The sequence below is a fragment of the Babylonia areolata genome, chromosome 6 (genome assembly GCF_041734735.1).
Source record: "Babylonia areolata isolate BAREFJ2019XMU chromosome 6, ASM4173473v1, whole genome shotgun sequence".
NCBI lineage: Eukaryota > Metazoa > Mollusca > Gastropoda > Neogastropoda > Buccinidae > Babylonia > Babylonia areolata.
In genome coordinates this window covers 37,706,459-37,725,909 of record NC_134881.1, presented here as the reverse complement: position 1 = coordinate 37,725,909, position 19,451 = coordinate 37,706,459, and the positions used below count along the sequence as shown (strand labels likewise).

The 19,451-nt window shown below is 43.4% G+C and overlaps 2 protein-coding genes across 6 annotated transcripts in view; both read right to left on the bottom strand.

Annotated features, from left to right (window-relative positions):
• LOC143282990 (uncharacterized) overlaps positions 1-7,532 on the bottom strand; it is a 20,493-nt gene extending 12,961 nt beyond the window's left edge. For 2 of the 3 annotated variants that reach the window (XM_076588954.1, XM_076588953.1), the window contains exon 1: positions 1,295-1,455. The gene's annotated coding sequence lies outside the window, so the exon portion shown is untranslated. Of the gene's footprint in view, positions 1-1,294; positions 1,456-7,414 lie in introns of those variants that run through there. The other variant, XM_076588955.1, reaches the window with a different exon arrangement.
• LOC143282987 (activating signal cointegrator 1 complex subunit 3-like) overlaps positions 1-19,451 on the bottom strand; it is a 259,018-nt gene that overhangs the window by 189,665 nt on the left and 49,902 nt on the right. The window lies entirely within an intron of this gene.

Below are 19,451 nucleotides of genomic sequence, written 5' to 3'. Positions count from 1 at the left end.
ACTCAACGTGTATATGAAAACAAACCGAAAACAACAACAAAATACTGTTAAATATAAGATCAGCTTTTGCTGAATTCTCTCTCTCGCTCTCTCTTGTTTAGACGTGTACATATTTATCTTTGCCACTTTTTTTTATATGTATTTGTTTTCCATCTAACAGTCACAGAGATTACTTTTTAGAAAGCTGCAATAACTGAGCAAGCTTTATTCAACACCTATTATGAAAACAAACAAACAAACATAAAACACTGTTAAATTTAAGGAGCAGCTTTTGTTGAATTCTCCGTCTCGCTCTCTCTTGTTTAGACATGTACATTTTTGTCTTCGCCACTTTCCTTGTTATATATTTATTTATACTCTCTCTCTCTCTCTCTACCATGAGAAAATCAAATTTCGTTTCGTTTCGTTTCTCTCTGTCGTTGAAACTGATTAAGTTTTTCCCCATTCTATGCGTCCCGAGATTTTGTTGCTGGAACGCTGTCCACCTTGTTCAAATGCACAACGTATAATCCACATAATTAAAAGTAAATGTTCAAGTCAAAATCAGGTCGTCTATTTCCTTCAACCTATTTAACGCAAATAAGACTGCTTAAAGCAGCCGTTCAACAAATTTCTGAAATGTATATAAACATGGTATCCGGCCGATAAAATATCTGCTGCCTTTCTGGTACTTCAATATAGATTTTGTTCAAACATCCCCTGACATAGATGTTTGCTGTATTCCTGACGACATCCATGCTGCTAGCGGAATAACAGGATAATATCAAAACAACTGTTCTTTTTTTTTTTTTTTTTCTTTTTTTTTGGGGGGGGGGGGAGGGGGTGCTCCCACGTTTACTCGTAGTCGTATACACGTGTATGACTGTTGTCACACTCCGTTTTCAGGGGGCGGGGAAATAACGAATTTGTAGTAGTAGTTGTAGAAGTGGCAGCATTTCATAAGCATAGAGCAAGTTTACTTTCTCTCTCTCTCTCGGTGTTTTTTGTTTTCCCTCCTTTCAAGGCAATGAAACCACTGAACGTCTTCACCGACTGTTTAAAAAAAAAAAGTTTTGTTCAAACGAAATTTTCGATTTCGGGTATGAACGTATATTCGCTGTTAAACGAAATCCTCAAATTCGGGTGTGAATGTTTTCACTGTTCAAACGAAATCCTCGAATTCGGTATGAACGTATTCACTGTGAGTGAATGTTACAAAAAATAGTTTGTCCCAACGAAATACTTTAAACATCGTTGGTTGAAGGTTTTGTTGTGCTTATCTTTTGTCTAAAAAACAAATGCCACAAGTACGTACCAGTATAATTTCTTCGCCAGAATTTCTTCAGCGAAAACGATTTCAACTGTTAGATGAGGTGTGTCTTCGAGCCAGAACGAACGCCCATCCCACACGACACACACAGCAGTAAATAAAATGAATGTTGGGGCCGCTGACACCGGTGGAGGGCACACGCTAACGGGGATCGCAACACAGAGAAACTGGCTCAACAGGTGACGAACCCATTATTTATTAAAATCCTACCTCCCCCCCTGCCCCCACTCCCTCACCCCATCTCCAATGTCCTTCCCTCCTCAGCTCCCTCCTCACACACACACACACACCACCACCACCACCACCACTACCACTCTCCCACTTCAAGCTGAAACAAACATCTGGCCTCCTTTTCCCTCCCAACTCCATCTCCTTCCACCACTACCAACCAACCTCTCTCTCTCTGTTTCTGTCTCTCCACTGCCCACCTCCACCCCATCAACTTTCCCCATCCCACGACAAGCCGTTGTCACTTCGTTGCCACAGCAGTGACTGACTGGGCTGTCACATTCAGATGGTCACACACACACACACACACACACACGTCAAGTCAAGACAATTTTTGCATAACCGAAGTCTGGATGTACACGCGCATAAAAAAAAAACAACTTACGAGATAGATGAGGGTTGGAGGAGGGGGGGGGGGGGGATAACAACAATCAACAACAACAGCAGCAGCAGAAAGGACTGGAAGTACACGTGGATTTTGTATCAGAAAGAAACAATAATATCTTTAAAAAAATAAGAAGTTGACACTGACATTCCTTGACCCCCCCCCCCCCCTCCCCAACTTCCCCTCCATCTCTGTGTGTGTGTCTCTCTCTTGTAAAAACTGATCGCAGACTTAGGTCAAAGTTTGCCCAACAGTGAGTTTGACAGATGGCGGTAACAACGCAGCTCCCCTGGCTTTACCTTTTATTGCTGGAAAGCTGAGCCAACAACAAAGGCCGCACATGTGGAGGACCGACGACATTCAGCACAAGCTGCACAACATCCATAAAACCTTCACTCTGACAAAAACCGCCAGCAAATCCATCCACAACCATAGCGTGCGATACATGGACGGTAACACATGTTGACACGCTGACAGCGCTAACTTTGGTGCAAGCATGCAACACCATCATAACATGCTCACAAACATGTCAACATATGAATGGCTCTCAAAAACGCGGGGTGATTTCGGTGCGTACATATTACATGTAGAGAGACAGAGAGAGAGAGAGAGATTAGGTCGGTTCGTCAGACTACGGGTCATTCAACCTGCCTGCCACATAACCAAAGGGTCATTTTCAAACTTAATGGGTGAGGAAAAAACATCACGTTCTTCCTCCCCATATCAGCAGTAACACCCCCAGCCCCTCCCCCACTCATCCATCCTAAATGTGTAGTCTCATTTGTACATTGTCTGTAGCACTCTTTCGCGCGCGCGCGTGCGTGCGTGTGTGCGTGTGTATGTGTGTGTGTGTGTGTGCAATGCGCGTCTTGTGCTGAATTGTTACGAGTATTCGGATCGGTGCAGACCACTTACGAACAAAACGACACGTGCAATCTTTCGTGGTCCAGTTTTTATAACACAACCTCTCTAGGAACCAAGCAAATATGCTGGATTTATCTAGTCAAAACTAGTGAAACAAAAAAGTGAAAGTAAGTCGTCAGCGGGTTCACATTCAAAATGCTGACTGCCTGAAAGGGGCGACAAAGACGATGCACTGAATATTTCAAACTTCAGATTCTGAATAGTACACTGTGGAATCGTCCATGGCATTTGTAAAGCAACAACGACAACTAAATGCTCAAGGCAAGGGTAGAACAAATTCCTCGTATCCGTGTTGTTCGATGTTGTCAGTGATGGGCGTTCGATTAGTTGTGTCAACAATCAGAAATGTTGTGTTCTGTCCAACACATCTTCCACTTGCACAAGTGATGTCCTGTAATTCCAAGTTGAGAATACTGAATCACCGCAACTGCCCAGTGTCCACATGCGCAACTGTTCATGATCACAAATATATGGGTTACTAGTAGCCGTGCTGATGCTGTGCCTTCAGAAAGATGTCAGGAAACAGATAGTGTGGTAAAACGGAGCGGGCAATATGTGTTCCAGCGAAATTCGTCTTCGTGGTATACCTTTGCGAGAGACTGCGTTTGTTTGTCATTTGGTTCTGTATACACTCTGTGGCGGATATCGGCTCTCTGTTTTATCTTTCTCAGCGTCACACACACGCGCGCACACTTTTTACACACACACACACACACACACACACACACACACACATTAATACTGCGTTATGTTTCGCACCTTTAATTTACTTCTTTTTTTATGGGCTGTGTGTGTGTGGGGGGGGGGGAGGGGGGGGTAGGGGGGGGGAGGTTGGGGGGGGTCTGAAATTGGCGGGGATATTTTTGTTTGTTGTTGTTGTTTTGGGGTTTGTTTGGGTTTTTTTGTTTGTTTGTTTGTTTGTTTTTTTGGCTTTGTTTTTTAGTCTGAAATTGTCTGGCACTGTGTTCCGCTGCATTTCACAACACGGAAGTGAAAAAGGCTTTGTGTAAGCGCAGCTGGTTCTCGGTGCAAGTTTTGATCATTTTGTTTGCTATTTTCATCTAATCGGTGTAGAACGTCACAAGAACGACAGCATTTTTTTTTTGGGGGGGGGGGGGGGGGGGGGGGAGGGGGTTGGGTGGGGAAGGGAGTGGGGGGTTGAAACTGTAGTCGAGATTATCAGTTTCGCAGGAGATTTAGAGAAACCTCCAAAGGTCTTTTTGGTCTGGTCGACTTTCTGAAAAATAAAAATAACTCAAGAGACCAGCTTGCCATCAAAACGATGGGTCATTTTAACTTTGTATACATCAATGACCGATGACCGACTCCAAACTTAACCCCTGATTATATATATGTATGACAGTCAGTCGTGTCCGACTATGGCCATTAGAACAGCAGAGGCGACAACTGCTGTTCCGACTATCTGGGCAAGAATTTGATCTCGACCAAGAGGGCTTTAGGTTCCCAAAGGCCAACTAGCCCCCAAGGCTGCAGCACTATGAGCCAGTGGAACCTTGCCTCCTAGTTTCATAGTCATAGTCCTTCACAAAAGACTAAACTGTAAATGCCTTCCCATTGCAATGGAAAAAACACTGACCATACAGCTCTCACTTTGCTGTTTGCCCAGCTGTAAGCTCATGTCAATATGTGATGTAAGCAATATCCGCCCCCCACCCCCACCGCCCTCCCTCACCCCCGATTTGAACACGGTTTATTCAGAAAGGTGTATGCATGCAAACAGCACACATTAGTTGTTTGGCAGATGTGATGTGTAGCGTCCTAAGGATCAGCCCAATGCCTCCTTGAAACTTCAAACTAAACAGATTAAAAAATCAACATCTACCATTCAATCCGTGAGACATCCAAGGCACACCGCTTAAGTCCTCAATCAACAACGTAAGCTGGGCAACAAAGTTTTTCTCTTTTTCTTTTTCTTTTAATCTCACACACTTGACTGAACTGAAAACAAAAGGATGTATTGGCACGAAACATCGCATTCTCATACCCATGCCAGTGTTCACAATCTCACTGCCTGCACAATTTTCAGAACGGAGCTGTTCAGCAAGCGCCTGCAGAACTGCTCTGAATGACTGCTCTGAATGAGTTAATGAAGGGAAGACATGGACCGAGAATCCAAAAGGAATGGAACAGATGACAGAGACAAAAGGTAGAGGGAATCTGAGACCAGAGGGCAGGCAAGAAATTTTGGGACCCGAATGGGAAGCAAAAAGTTAGAACGCAAACCAACAGAAAAGTGCAAAGGGCACATACAATAGCTGATTTTTTTGGTCCCAACAGACATTGTTTCTCAACTGAAAAATGTCAATGTCACCCACCGCCCCCTTCTTTCAGCACCATAGTGACACCACAATAAAGCTGGACAGCGAAAAAAAAAAGAATTCTTTGTTGTTGTTGATTTGTTGTTGGTGGTGGTGGTGGTGGTGGTGGTGGTGCGTGCGTGCGTGCGTGCGTGCGTGCGTGTGTGTGTGTGTGTGTGTGTGTGTGTGTGTGTGTGTGTGTGTGTGTGTGTGTGTGTGTGTGTTCTTATGTTTTTTTGTGGGGGAGGGGTGGGATGTCTAATACTCGAACCAGCCTCTTAGCTCGAACTCCCATTTGGACCAAAGAACCGATACCTACGGTTAGACTCTGGACTGCAAGTTTGGTGCAAAAGCAGGTACTCCGACATGGAAGCCCTGTCCCAGATCCCACCCACAGGAGCGAGTTTCTCCTGCCCTGTGACAGCGGAGCCCAGGTACTTGAGGGCTACGTGACGGTGCCCACAGACACGGAGCAAGGCGCCAGAGATGTGGGTCCCACAGACGTCCCTGCCTGCCCGCTATCTGCCGCCACATCGACCTGGGGGACACAGCGCTGCGGACCCTCACTGACGTCAACCAGAAACAGAAAACCTCCCATCAATCTGAATGTGTCGACTGCCTGCCTGCCTCCCGCCTCTGTTCCATTAATACGGGCACTGTGGAGGTCTTCACTTTCGCTGTCTTATTATATCTCTCATCTCCATTTCCAGCCCCGTTTTGTCAACCTACGTCAATGGGCGTGTGTCTACGTGCCTCCACGGGAGATACCAGTCTTGCGCGTACGTGCGTGTGTGCGAGTCCTCGGGATTGTTATTTCACCCTACTTCCTTTCTTTCTCATTAGCAATAGTTCGCCGAGTTTCTTGAATCATAAATGGTTAGGGAGTTGGGGGAGGGGAACAGAGGAGTGTGTGCCTGTCCCTTCTGGGGAGGTGGGGAGGAGGGAGCGGGGCCGGGGATAGAGAGGAGTTGGAAGAGGATAATGATTTTTATTGTCTTACTGAAACTGCGCTCGCGAATGAAGGGAGGCGCACGCGTTTGTGTTGTGAGTGAATTTCAAATCAGCATTTCTAGCAAGTTTGTATCTTAAATATTTTTCATGCTCCTGCACCTCACCCACACCTCATGCATTGTTCACCGCGACCAGAATCGTAGGGTAAAGCGCTGTAAAAGTGCACATTATCACAGTCATTTTACAATGCTGCGTGTAAGAACTCATATGCAGTGTGTATTCCACCTTTGCTCGAAACTTTTCTTCATTCCGTTTTGTCGGCGATTCAGCAATGTTTTTCTTCATCTACAAATATTCGTATCAACAGTCAGACGGCTTACGAGCCGAGCTCACGTTTGATATCTTTTTTCCCCCTTCTTCTTCTTTTTTACAATGAACGTACCTGTTAAAATCAACAATCAATCCTTCATTCCCATAGTAGATCCATTTTGCGTTGTCTGAATTTGATGATGCATTGCATGTGTGTGTGTGTGTTTTGTTTGTGTGTGTGCGTGCGTGCATCCGTGTGTGTGTGTGTGTGAATAGAATAGAATATCTTATTGTCATAAAACCTTAATGGGGGTGGGGAGGGAGAGAGAGAGAGAGAGAGAGAGAGAGAGAGACAAACAAATCCGTTCGAAAAGAAAATCGCATCGGGTATCAGAATCCACACACACATCCATTAATTCTACATTACTGGGCTTGAATCTATGTTCACACCGCGTAAGTCACTTAGCTTGAAACAGAATCAGTCGCTGAAAGATCTAAATTAACATGTGCAAATCTATCAGCATGGCTTTGCATCAACCTATAAAACCGTGACCCCTAGATTTTTTTTTCTTCCGTGATGAAATTCTGGGAAATAAAACTTGGCAATCAGCTTTTCAACTGCACTGTCAAAATAATCATCATTTAGTGCTTTGCCCAAAAACGTACACAGAAACAAAGGGGGCGGATGGTGTGTAAGGGAGGAAGACGGGGGGGGGGGGGGGGGGGAGCTGCACGAAGACGTACGGCGAAGGTGCAGCTCCCTGTTCTTAACTCCCCAGGAAAGCATTAAACGCATGCAGCGTGGTAATTGACGTCAATTTATAAAAAAAAAATAAAAAATTTTAAAAAATAATTTTAAAAAAACTTAGCCTTACTGTATGCCCCAGCTGTGGGATGTGTGTGTGTGTGTCGCCCAGCACAACACGACGAACTCCAAAATGCCGGGAAGCACTGAGTCTGTTCAGTCAAGCAACTCGGGAAGCCCCTTACCGTGATGTAGTGGTCACAGCGGAGTAAGCCATCACGCACAGTGTGAGACGTGACATTTGTCACCTATCGGGACAGGCTGGGACACCCCGCATTAGTCAAACTGACCCCTGGCAGCGACGACGTCAGCTTGCAGATATGCCTGCCCCTCCGTCTCGGCAGACGACAGAATGAGCTCCAGACAGGTGACGTCATGTCATGTTCACTGCCCAGGTGGCGCTGTCAACAAGGTGACGTCTTGCTATCGTCCAAACCCAAGGCACAATACGCTCACCCAGGAACACAACCGATTAACCAAGATAAAATGTCTGAAGACGTGTAATCAGCAGGCTATTTAATAACATGAGTAACCCCCCCCCCCCCCCCCACCACCAACCCCAACAGATCTTGAAAGCTACACCCTCCTGTGTTTTAAGCCGCTCTGCCAAGTATTGTGTTGCACTGGAGGCTGCTGTATTGCAGCTGCATTGTCCTGCCCTGTACTGCGTGGTGCTGAGCTGTATGTACTGCACTGAATTGTACTGAGTGTCACTGTACTGTGCTGTACTGCACTGCATCATAACTGTTACCATACTGCACTGTACTGTGCTGTACTGCACTGCATCATAACTGTTACCATACTGCACTGTACTGTGCTGTACTGCACTGCATCATAACTGTTACCATACTGCACTGTGCTGTACTGCACTGCATCATAACTGTTACCATACTGCACTGTACTGTGCTGTACTGCACTGCATCATAACTGTTACCATACTGCACTGTACTGTGCTGTACTGCACTGCATCATAACTGTTACCATACTGCACTGTACTGTGCTGTACTGCACTGCATCATAACTGTTACCATACTGCACTGCACTGTGCTGTACTGCACTGCATCATAACTGTTACCATACTGCACTGTACTGTGCTGTACTGCACTGCATCATAACTGTTACCATACTGCACTGTGCTGTGTTGTACTGCACTGCATCATAACTGTTACCATACTGCACTGTACTGTGCTGTACTGCACTGCATCATAACTGTTACCATACTGCACTGTACTGTGTTGTACTGCACTGCATCATAACTGTTACCATACTGCACTGTACTGTGCTGTACTGCACTGCATCATAACTGTTACCATACTGCACTGTACTGTGCTGTACTGCACTGCATCATAACTGTTACCATACTGCACTGTACTGTGCTGTACTGCACTGTATCATAATTGTTACCATACTGCACTGTACTGTGTTGTACTGCACTGCATCATAATTGTTACCATAATGCACTGCACTGTGTTGTACAGCACTGCATCATAACTGTTACCATACTGCACTGTACTGTGCTGTACTGCACTGCATCATAACTGTTACCATACTGCACTGTACTGTGCTGTACTACACTGCATCATAACTGTTACCATACTGCACTGTACTGTGCTGTACTGCACTGCATCATAACTGTTACCATACTGCACTGTACTGTGCTGTACTGCACTGCATCATAACTGTTACCATACTGCACTGTACTGTGCTGTACTGCACTGCATCATAACTGTTACCATACTGCACTGTACTGTGCTGTACTGCACTGCATCATAACTGTTACCATACTGCACTGTGCTGTGCTGTACTGCACTGCATCATAACTGTTACCATACTGCACTGCGCTGTGCTGTACTGCACTGCATCATAACTGTTACCATACTGCACTGCGCTGTGCTGTACTGCACTGCATCATAACTGTTACCATACTGCACTGCGCTGTGCTGTACTGCACTGCATCATAACTGTTACCATACTGCACTGCGCTGTGCTGTACTGCACTGCATCATAACTGTTACCATACTGCACTGCGCTGTGCTGTACTGCACTGCATCATAACTGTTACCATACTGCACTGCGCTGTGCTGTACTGCACTGCATCATAACTGTTACCATACTGCACTGCGCTGTGCTGTACTGCACTGCATCATAACTGTTACCATACTGCACTGTACTGTGCTGTACTGCACTGCATCATAACTGTTACCATACTGCACTGTACTGTGCTGTACTGCACTGCATCATAACTGTTACCATACTGCACTGTACTGTGCTGTACTGCACTGCATCATAACTGTTACCATACTGCACTGTACTGTGCTGTACTGCACTGCATCATAACTGTTACCATACTGCACTGTACTGTGCTGTACTGCACTGCATCATAACTGTTACCATACTGCACTGTACTGTGCTGTACTGCACTGCATCATAATTGTTACCATACTGCACTGTACTGTGCTGTACTGCACTGCATCATAATTGTTACCATACTGCACTGTACTGTGCTGTACTGCACTGCATCATAATTGTTACCATACTGCACTGTACTGTGTTGTACTGCACTGCATCATAATTGTTACCATACTGCACTGTACTGTGCTGTACTGCACTGCATCATAACTGTTACCATACTGCACTGTACTGTGTTGTACTGCACTGCATCATAACTGTTACCATACTGCACTGTTCTGTGCTGTACTGCACTGCATCATAATTGTTACCATACTGCACTGTACTGTGCTGTACTGCACTGCATCATAACTGTTACCATAATGCACTGCACTGTGCTGTACTGCACTGCATCATAACTGTTACCATACTGCACTGTACTGTGCTGTACTGCACTGCATCATAACTGTTACCATACTGCACTGTACTGTGCTGTACTGCACTGCATCATAACTGTTACCATACTGCACTGCACTGTGCTGTACTGCACTGCATCATAACTGTTACCATACTGCACTGTACTGTGCTGTACTGCACTGCATCATAACTGTTACCATACTGCACTGTGCTGTGTTGTACTGCACTGCATCATAACTGTTACCATACTGCACTGTACTGTGCTGTACTGCACTGCATCATAATTGTTACCATACTGCACTGTACTGTGTTGTACTGCACTGCATCATAACTGTTACCATACTGCACTGTACTGTGCTGTACTGCACTGCATCATAACTGTTACCATACTGCACTGTACTGTGCTGTACTGCACTGCATCATAACTGTTACCATACTGCACTGTACTGTGCTGTACTGCACTGTATCATAATTGTTACCATACTGCACTGTACTGTGTTGTACTGCACTGCATCATAATTGTTACCATAATGCACTGCACTGTGTTGTACAGCACTGCATCATAACTGTTACCATACTGCACTGTACTGTGCTGTACTGCACTGCATCATAACTGTTACCATACTGCACTGTACTGTGCTGTACTGCACTGCATCATAACTGTTACCATACTGCACTGTACTGTGCTGTACTGCACTGCATCATAACTGTTACCATACTGCACTGTACTGTGCTGTGCTGCACTGCATCATAACTGTTACCATACTGCACTGTACTGTGCTGTGCTGCACTGCATCATAACTGTTACCATACTGCACTGTGCTGTGCTGTACTGCACTGCATCATAACTGTTACCATACTGCACTGTGCTGTGCTGTACTGCACTGCATCATAACTGTTACCATACTGCACTGCGCTGTGCTGTACTGCACTGCATCATAACTGTTACCATACTGCACTGCGCTGTGCTGTACTGCACTGCATCATAACTGTTACCATACTGCACTGCGCTGTGCTGTACTGCACTGCATCATAACTGTTACCATACTGCACTGCGCTGTGCTGTACTGCACTGCATCATAACTGTTACCATACTGCACTGTACTGTGCTGTACTGCACTGCATCATAACTGTTACCATACTGCACTGTACTGTGCTGTACTGCACTGCATCATAACTGTTACCATACTGCACTGTACTGTGCTGTACTGCACTGCATCATAACTGTTACCATACTGCACTGTACTGTGCTGTACTGCACTGCATCATAATTGTTACCATACTGCACTGTTCTGTGCTGTACTGCACTGCATCATAATTGTTACCATACTGCACTGTACTGTGCTGTACTGCACTGCATCATAACTGTTACCATACTGCACTGTACTGTGCTGTACTGCACTGCATCATAATTGTTACCATACTGCACTGTACTGTGCTGTACTGCACTGCATCATAATTGTTACCATACTGCACTGTACTGTGCTGTACTGCACTGCATCATAACTGTTACCATACTGCACTGTACTGTGCTGTACTGCACTGCATCATAACTGTTACCATACTGCACTGTACTGTGTTGTACTGCACTGCATCATAATTGTTACCATACTGCACTGTACTGTGCTGTACTGCACTGCATCATAACTGTTACCATACTGCACTGTACTGTGTTGTACTGTTTTACTGCACTGAATTGTACTGCACTGCATAATCATTTGTACCATACTGCACTGTTCTGTGTTGTACTGCACTGTATTGTACTGCACTGCACTGACCTATTTGTACTGTACTGTGTTGTACTGCACTGCACTGACCTATTTGTACTGTACTGTGTTGTACTGCACTGCACTGACCTATTTGTACTGTACTGTGTTGTACTGCACTGCACTGACCTATTTGTACTGTACTGTGTTGTACTGCACTGCCCTAAGCCATCCACAGATCTATCCAAAGAGTTGCAAACAGGTGTATTTCTATTCAAACTGCATGCGTTAGTGAACCTATGTCAATGACAGATATTTTCCCAAACTTAAGCAACCTTTCCAGCCATTTCATTTTTTCACCCTGAAAAGAAAATTAAAGTAAATAAGCACTGAAAAATGTATAGTCAGTGACCTTAACTGGCCTGTTCAATAAAAGTTATTCAAGAAACTGAAATACGTGGGAACAGAGAGATGTTTTCGCCTTCACCTTCACCTATCCCCTAACCCAGTGGAGGGTCGTCAGGGCACTGCAGATGATTTCCAGACCAGTTCTCTCCATCAGTTCTTGTCTCTCCCAGCTCTCTGTGAATCTGGGAAATTCAGGTCTGTCCATTCTTTGGTGTCCTGCCACAATTTCTTTTGCCTCCCTCTCTTCCTGCTGCCTGGTGCAGTGCCCTGCAGAGGGGTCTTTCAGAGAGATGTAAAGACAGAAAAGACAAACCAAAAAATATAACACTACAGTGAATTTTATGTTTGATTCAATGCCCACACAGTACAGTGAGCTAAACTGTCCTCTTGCTTTGGTGCCCCTGGTCCTGTTGCTGACCTATTCTCAGACCCCAAGATCAACTCTCCAGTGGGCCTGGACAATCCTAAATAATCAATATGACAAGCATATTTTTTTCACAGCCGCATACCCTTCCAGTGTGTTTCCATTCAATCCTTCCACTTACATTGTCACTGATCAATGGTTTTTCCACTGCAACGGAAGTTCATTTACAGCTTAGTCTTTTGTGAAGGACTGTGACTTTCAAACTAGGAGGCAAGACTGCACTGGCGCTTTGTGCTGCAGCCTCACTGCTAGTTGCCCTCTGGGGATCATCCCAAGGCAAGGCAAGGCAAGAAGTTATCTCACATGCCCGCTGGGGACATTGAAACAGTATACATCTTTTTACATACATCATACAAACAACAAGAGTGATGTAAAAATAATTTTAAAAAATAAATAAATAAATTTTAAAAAAACTAACTCAGCTAACTCGAGCAAACAAGCAATTATACAAATCAACATGTCAATTTTCCTCATTAACAGACTATCCCTAATCTCAAGACTCCTCTTGGCCAAGAGAGTGGGGATGTAACTTGGGGAAGACACTCTCTTTTGTTATCAAATTCTAGCTGAAGTATTCGGGACCGCAGTTACCTCCTCTGCTGTTCTGATCATCATAGTCTGATACGTCTGACTATCATACAGAGTCATTGCAGAACAATGTACTTGCCCTTCATTGTAATTGCTAACTGGCATGACAGACTCTGCAATAAAGCCATCAGCCATGTATACAATGTATCAGTCTGCTTTTAAGATCACGGGGAAAAACTTATGTTCTTAGTAACATGACCCAAGTCCAGTGAACACACACACACACACACACAACACACACACACACACACAGATATAGATACAGATACATATATATATATATAGAGAGAGAGAGAGAGAGAGAGAGAGAGATGTATAGTGCTGTCATGTATCAAACTGCACCAGTGATGCATGATTCATGTTGACAGTCTTGTGACAAGTGATGGACACACCTGACAATCTGCTATGAAATGAAAATGATCTTGATCGTGGGTTTTACAGTCAATAAAACTGCCACAACATTTCCTCCCAGAGTTGTTTGTGAATGTCTGAGTGTGTGTAAGTGTGCATGCATGTGTGTGTGTGTGTGCATGTGTAGGCACATATGCATGCGCACGTGCGTGTGTGTGTGTGTGTGCAAGAATATATGTGCACAAATGTAATGTGTGTTGTGTGTAAGTATGTTTGTAAGAATCAGAATGAGCGTGCATGTGTGTCTATGAGACAGAGATAATGGAATGGGACAATGAGAACACACACACACACACACACACACACATTTCAAGCCTAATGTTAGTTTTCTAATCTTCTCTCCCATGACTTTTTCACTGTGGTTTGTGTATGTACATGTCTGTGTCTGTGCTCATGCATATTATGTGAAATTTGTGAACACAGAAGTTCCCTCTTGTCAGAGTCCCATAAGTCCCAGAGGCAGTAAACCTGCATTGGCTTTTATAAATGTACCAAGACTTTGAACAGCAGTACACCTGCACCTCCAGCAGTATTACAAGTAACAGTGCGCTTGAAAACACAGCCAAAAATTGTTCTCCTTCGACACAACTGAAAATCTTTCAAACTATCATGACCGCATGTCTCTTTCTTAAGCCTTAATCATGTGCCCCAACACACAGTTATGCAGCTGCTTTCCATACCCTTTACATTCTGCATCAATATCAAAACCAGTCATGCATAAACACAACTGTTCACCCTCCTCTACTCACACCCTTATCCACCACCCCCTCACCACTCTCTAATGTCTTTGTCAATAAATATCATGTCAATATTTCCCAACGTAAACAACAGCTGAGAAAATGATTATAACTTTTAAAAATAAAAACATAAAAAAAATTTTAAAAAACACCAACTGTGGACGCCAATGCGGAGCTTCTGTTTTGATGTGACGAAAATTATAACTTTAACCTTTCCACTGCCATTCTCGTGAAGGTTGTGGCATTAACACTATCATGGCTGTCATCTTCATATCAATTCCAGCTGTTGCTGTATCATAACTCAATACACTGTCTTAGTAATCTTCAACTTAATGTTACCAGTTATAAAGAAAATATAATATATGAAGTATTCCTTATTACATGGTTAACTTGTACAGTATAGTTTTTATGGGGTCTCGTGTTTTGAAAATATCATCCATGAGCATCCTGACAGGTTAACAAAGAAAACAAAAAGGCCATGCCAGCAGAGATGTCAATTCCTCTCAGCTCTTTTCAGGAACAATGTGGTGTTTTTTGGTTTTGTTTTTAAGCAGTTGGAATATGTAAGGAACACCCAGCCCATCCGTGGTATCAGTATACATACAATGTTTACCCACACAGTTCAGTGAAAACACACCACTAGCTCTGGCTCAGCTTCATCACCTCGGACCAGCGGTGTGACTCATCACCCCAACCTGTGCTCAGCACACCATATACAATGATAATGGACATTTATACTGTGCACTTTTTCCTGAAATGCTGCTCAAAGCACTTTACATTTCGTTCCCCTCCTCCTCCCCCCCCCCCCCCCCCCCCCACTCCTCCATAACCCCAACCCCATCACACTCATACACACACACACAAACGGAAACATGTGCCAGAATACACTTGTGCAATTAAACATTGGCAACCACCCACCTACCCATGATGCCCTCTGGAAAACACATCCCTGCAACACGTACCAACACATATTCGTGCACATACACACACGAATGCACAGACACTCACACGTACCCTGCTTTATACAAATGGCAAACGACTTCCCCACGATAAAGCATGCATTTGGAACCAGATCAAACCAAGACCAGCACTGGAAAATTACTGCTGTTGAAAAAGATGTTTTCAGAGCAGGCTTAAAAGAATTCAGTGAGATAGAATGTCACAATTTTTTTTTCTGGCAGTTTGTTTCACAATGTGGGGGCCTGAAAAGAGAAAGATCTCTAACCCTGTTGCTTCTTCTTCACGACAGGGGTTTTCAATAGCCAGGTATCGGAAGCAGAACGAAGTTGACAAGTTGGAAAGTACACTTCAAGGAGGTCAGAGACTTCAATGAGGTCAGAGAGGTAGCGAGGGCCAGAGCCAACAACCAAGTGGCTTACAACAAGACAGTGACAATACCTAGCTGAAAAGGAACCTGTCACAACGAATCTGACAGGTGTAACAAAATACACTGAAATCTGAAAAGTGGTCATAACTGGGACATTTTTTTAAGCAAACTTTGGGAACACAATAACCACAGACATAACTTGACAGGTTGATTCATGACAAGTGCTGACTGTATTCTGTGTATTACCCATGTGAGGAACAGAAGCAAAGAGGCCAAGGGAAGGAAGAAAGAAACTGAACTGTAAAACACCTAACCAGAAAATGAAGTATGAAGCATGAGACCTAAAAGCAATATTCCATCATCTGACCTAAAAGCAATACTCTATCATCTGACCTAAAAGCAATATTCTATCACCTGACCTAAAAGCAATATTCCATCATCTGACCTAAAAGCAATACTCTATCATCTGACCTAAAAGCAATATTCTATCATCTGACATAAAAGCAATATTCCATCATTCCATCATCTGACCTAAAAGCAATATTCCATCATCTGACCTAAAAGCAATATTCTGTCATCTGACCTAAAAGCAATATTCTGTCATCTGACCTAAAAGCAATATTCTATCATCTGACCTAAAAGCAATATTCTATCATTCTATCATCTGACCTAAAAGCAATATTCTATCATCTGACCTGAAAGCAATATTCCATGATCTGACCAAAAAAGTAATATTCTGTCATCTGATGTTACCGTGACAGAATATTTAGTTCATGTTATGACACATAGGGGCTGATCTAGGGACTGACACACCTGTGTATGTTTACACATGTGCAAAAATGAACGTGCTCAAAGAGGCACCCAAACACAAAAAATATGTAAACATGTTACAATGAAATACAAACGTAACGAAAAGAAACAGGGATTGAATTGGAGACAGCAGAGATAGCACAGAGAGAGAGAGAAAGAGAGTGACAGAGCGGTGTGAGAGAGAGAGAGAGAGACAGAGAGAGAGATTGACAATACAAACTGACCAACAGATCAACACATCAACATCACAATCACTGACAGCTGACAGACACGGAGACAAAACCAAATGTGTCCACACCGTTCTGACTTCTCGTGCGTTCAAAACTGGCATCTTACAAAGTCAGTCACTGGACTGAAAGAATAAATGAATGACAGAATTCCAGACGGACTGCCTTAACAGATACCACAGAGTGAAAGACATGTACCCTGACCAGCAACAATGTCAGGTGGACCTCACCAGGAGAGAAACTGACGGATACTGACAGGGTCAGGACAGAAGACAGATCAACACACAGACAGTATCAGTATCAGCAGCTTAAGGAAGCGTCACTGCGTTCGGTCAAACCCATATACGCTACATCACATCTGCCAAGCAGATGCCTGACCAGCAGCGTAACCCAACGCGCTTAGTCAGGCCTTAAGAAAAAAATAATAAAATAAAATAAATAAATAAATACATTTTAAAGAATAAATAAATAAATAAAAATAAATGAATAAATAAAATACTAGACAGACAGAACAAAAAGATAGAACAACACACAGACAGAATTAATTAAATAATAGACAGACAGGGCAGAGGACAGATCAACACACAGACAGAAAGAATTAAACAACAGACGGATAGAGCAGAGGACAGATCAACACACAGACAGAAAGAATTAAACAACAGACAGACAGAGCAGAGGATAGATCAACACACAGACAGAAAGAATTAAACAACAGACGGATAGAGCAGAGGACAGATCAACACACAGACAGAAAGAATTAAACAACAGACGGATAGAGCAGAGGACAGATCAACACACAGACAGAAAGAATTAAACAACAGAGGGATAGAGCAGAGGCTAGATCAACATACAGACAGAAAGAATTAAACAACAGACAGATAGAGCAGAGGACAGATCAACACACAGACAGAAAGAATTAAACAACAGACAGACAGGGCAGAGGACAGATCAACACACAGACAGAATGAATTAAACAACAGACAGATAGAGCAGAGGACAGATCAACACACAGACAGAATGAATTAAACAACAGACAGACAGGGCAGAGGACAGATCAACACACAGACAGAAAGAATTAAACAACAGACAGACAGGGCAGAGGAAAGATCAACACACAGACAGAAAGAATTAAACAACAGACAGACAGAGCAGAGGACAGATCAACACACAGACAGAAAGAATTAAACAACAGACAGACAGAGCAGAGGACAGATCAACACACAGACAGAATGAATTAAACAACAGACAGACAGGGCAGAGGACAGATCAACACACAGACAGAAAGAATTAAACAACAGACGGATAGAGCAGAGGACAGATCAACACACAGACAGAAAGAATTAAACAACAGACGGATAGAGCAGAGGACAGATCAACACACAGACAGAAAGAATTAAACAACAGACGGATAGAGCAGAGGACAGATCAACACACAGACAGAAAGAATTAAACAACAGACAGATAGAGCAGAGGACAGATCAACACACAGACAGAATGAATTAAACAACAGACAAACAGGGCAGAGGACAGATCAACACACAGACAGAATGAATTAAACAACAGACGGATAGAGCAGAGGACAGATCAACAGACAGACAGAAAGAATTAAACAACAGACGGATAGAGCAGAGGACAGATCAACACACAGACAGAATGAATTAAACAACAGACAGACAGGGCAGAGGAACACACAGACAGAATGAATTAAACAACAGACAGACAGGGCAGAGGAACACACAGACAGAAAGAATTAAACAACAGAAAGACAGAGCAGAAGAACACACAGACAGAAAGAATTTAACAACAGACAGACAGCAGAGGATAGATCAATAAACAGACAGAAAGAATTAAACAACAGACAGAGTAGAGAATAGATCAACACACAAACAAAGAATCAAACAACAGACAGAGCACAAGATAGATCAACACACAGACAGAAAGAATCAAACGACAGACAGAGCACAAGATAGATCAACACACAGACAGAAAAAATCAAACGACAGACATGGCAGAGGATTGATCAGCACAAAGACGAAAGAATGAAACACACACACACACACACACACACACACACACACACACACACACACACACACACACACACATACACACACACACACACTTGTGTCATGACAGTGCATTCATTCTAACCACGGATGACCACTGAAAACTGTTGTGGGTACGGACAAAATAAAATCATGCATAGCAAATCGCTCTTTGTTCTCACTGGTGGCACGAAAATCATTCAAACTGTGCATCGATAATCACAGATGACATTCCACAACTTTTACACGATTGTGCATGCATATTTTTTCTCATCCATCCATTCATGGGACTGAACTTTTGGGGTTTTCAATACTTTGATATTACATTACTTTTCCTTGACAAGCACTGGAACATCATGGACAACAAAAAGCTTATCACCACAGTACAGATGATTCCATATAATTCTGATAAATCTGATAAGAATCATTTCAGTCAAGAGCTGCTTGTGGCAACATGGCAAAACTTAGCCAAAGAATTGTGTGCCAGCATGAAGGTGTGTCTGTTGCCATTTTATAGGAACAAACAGATGGAAAACTGTCTGTTGCCATTTTATAGGTACAAACAGATGGAAAACGCACATGTAGTCCATCCATGTTTAGTATGAATGCATCCTAAGGCAGGCAAAACAAACTGACACACATAACAAACTGGTATACAAACAAACCAGAAAGACTGACAAACAACACAAACAAGGCAAAGAAAAACATACGAGACGGAAAGACAAATAAGACAG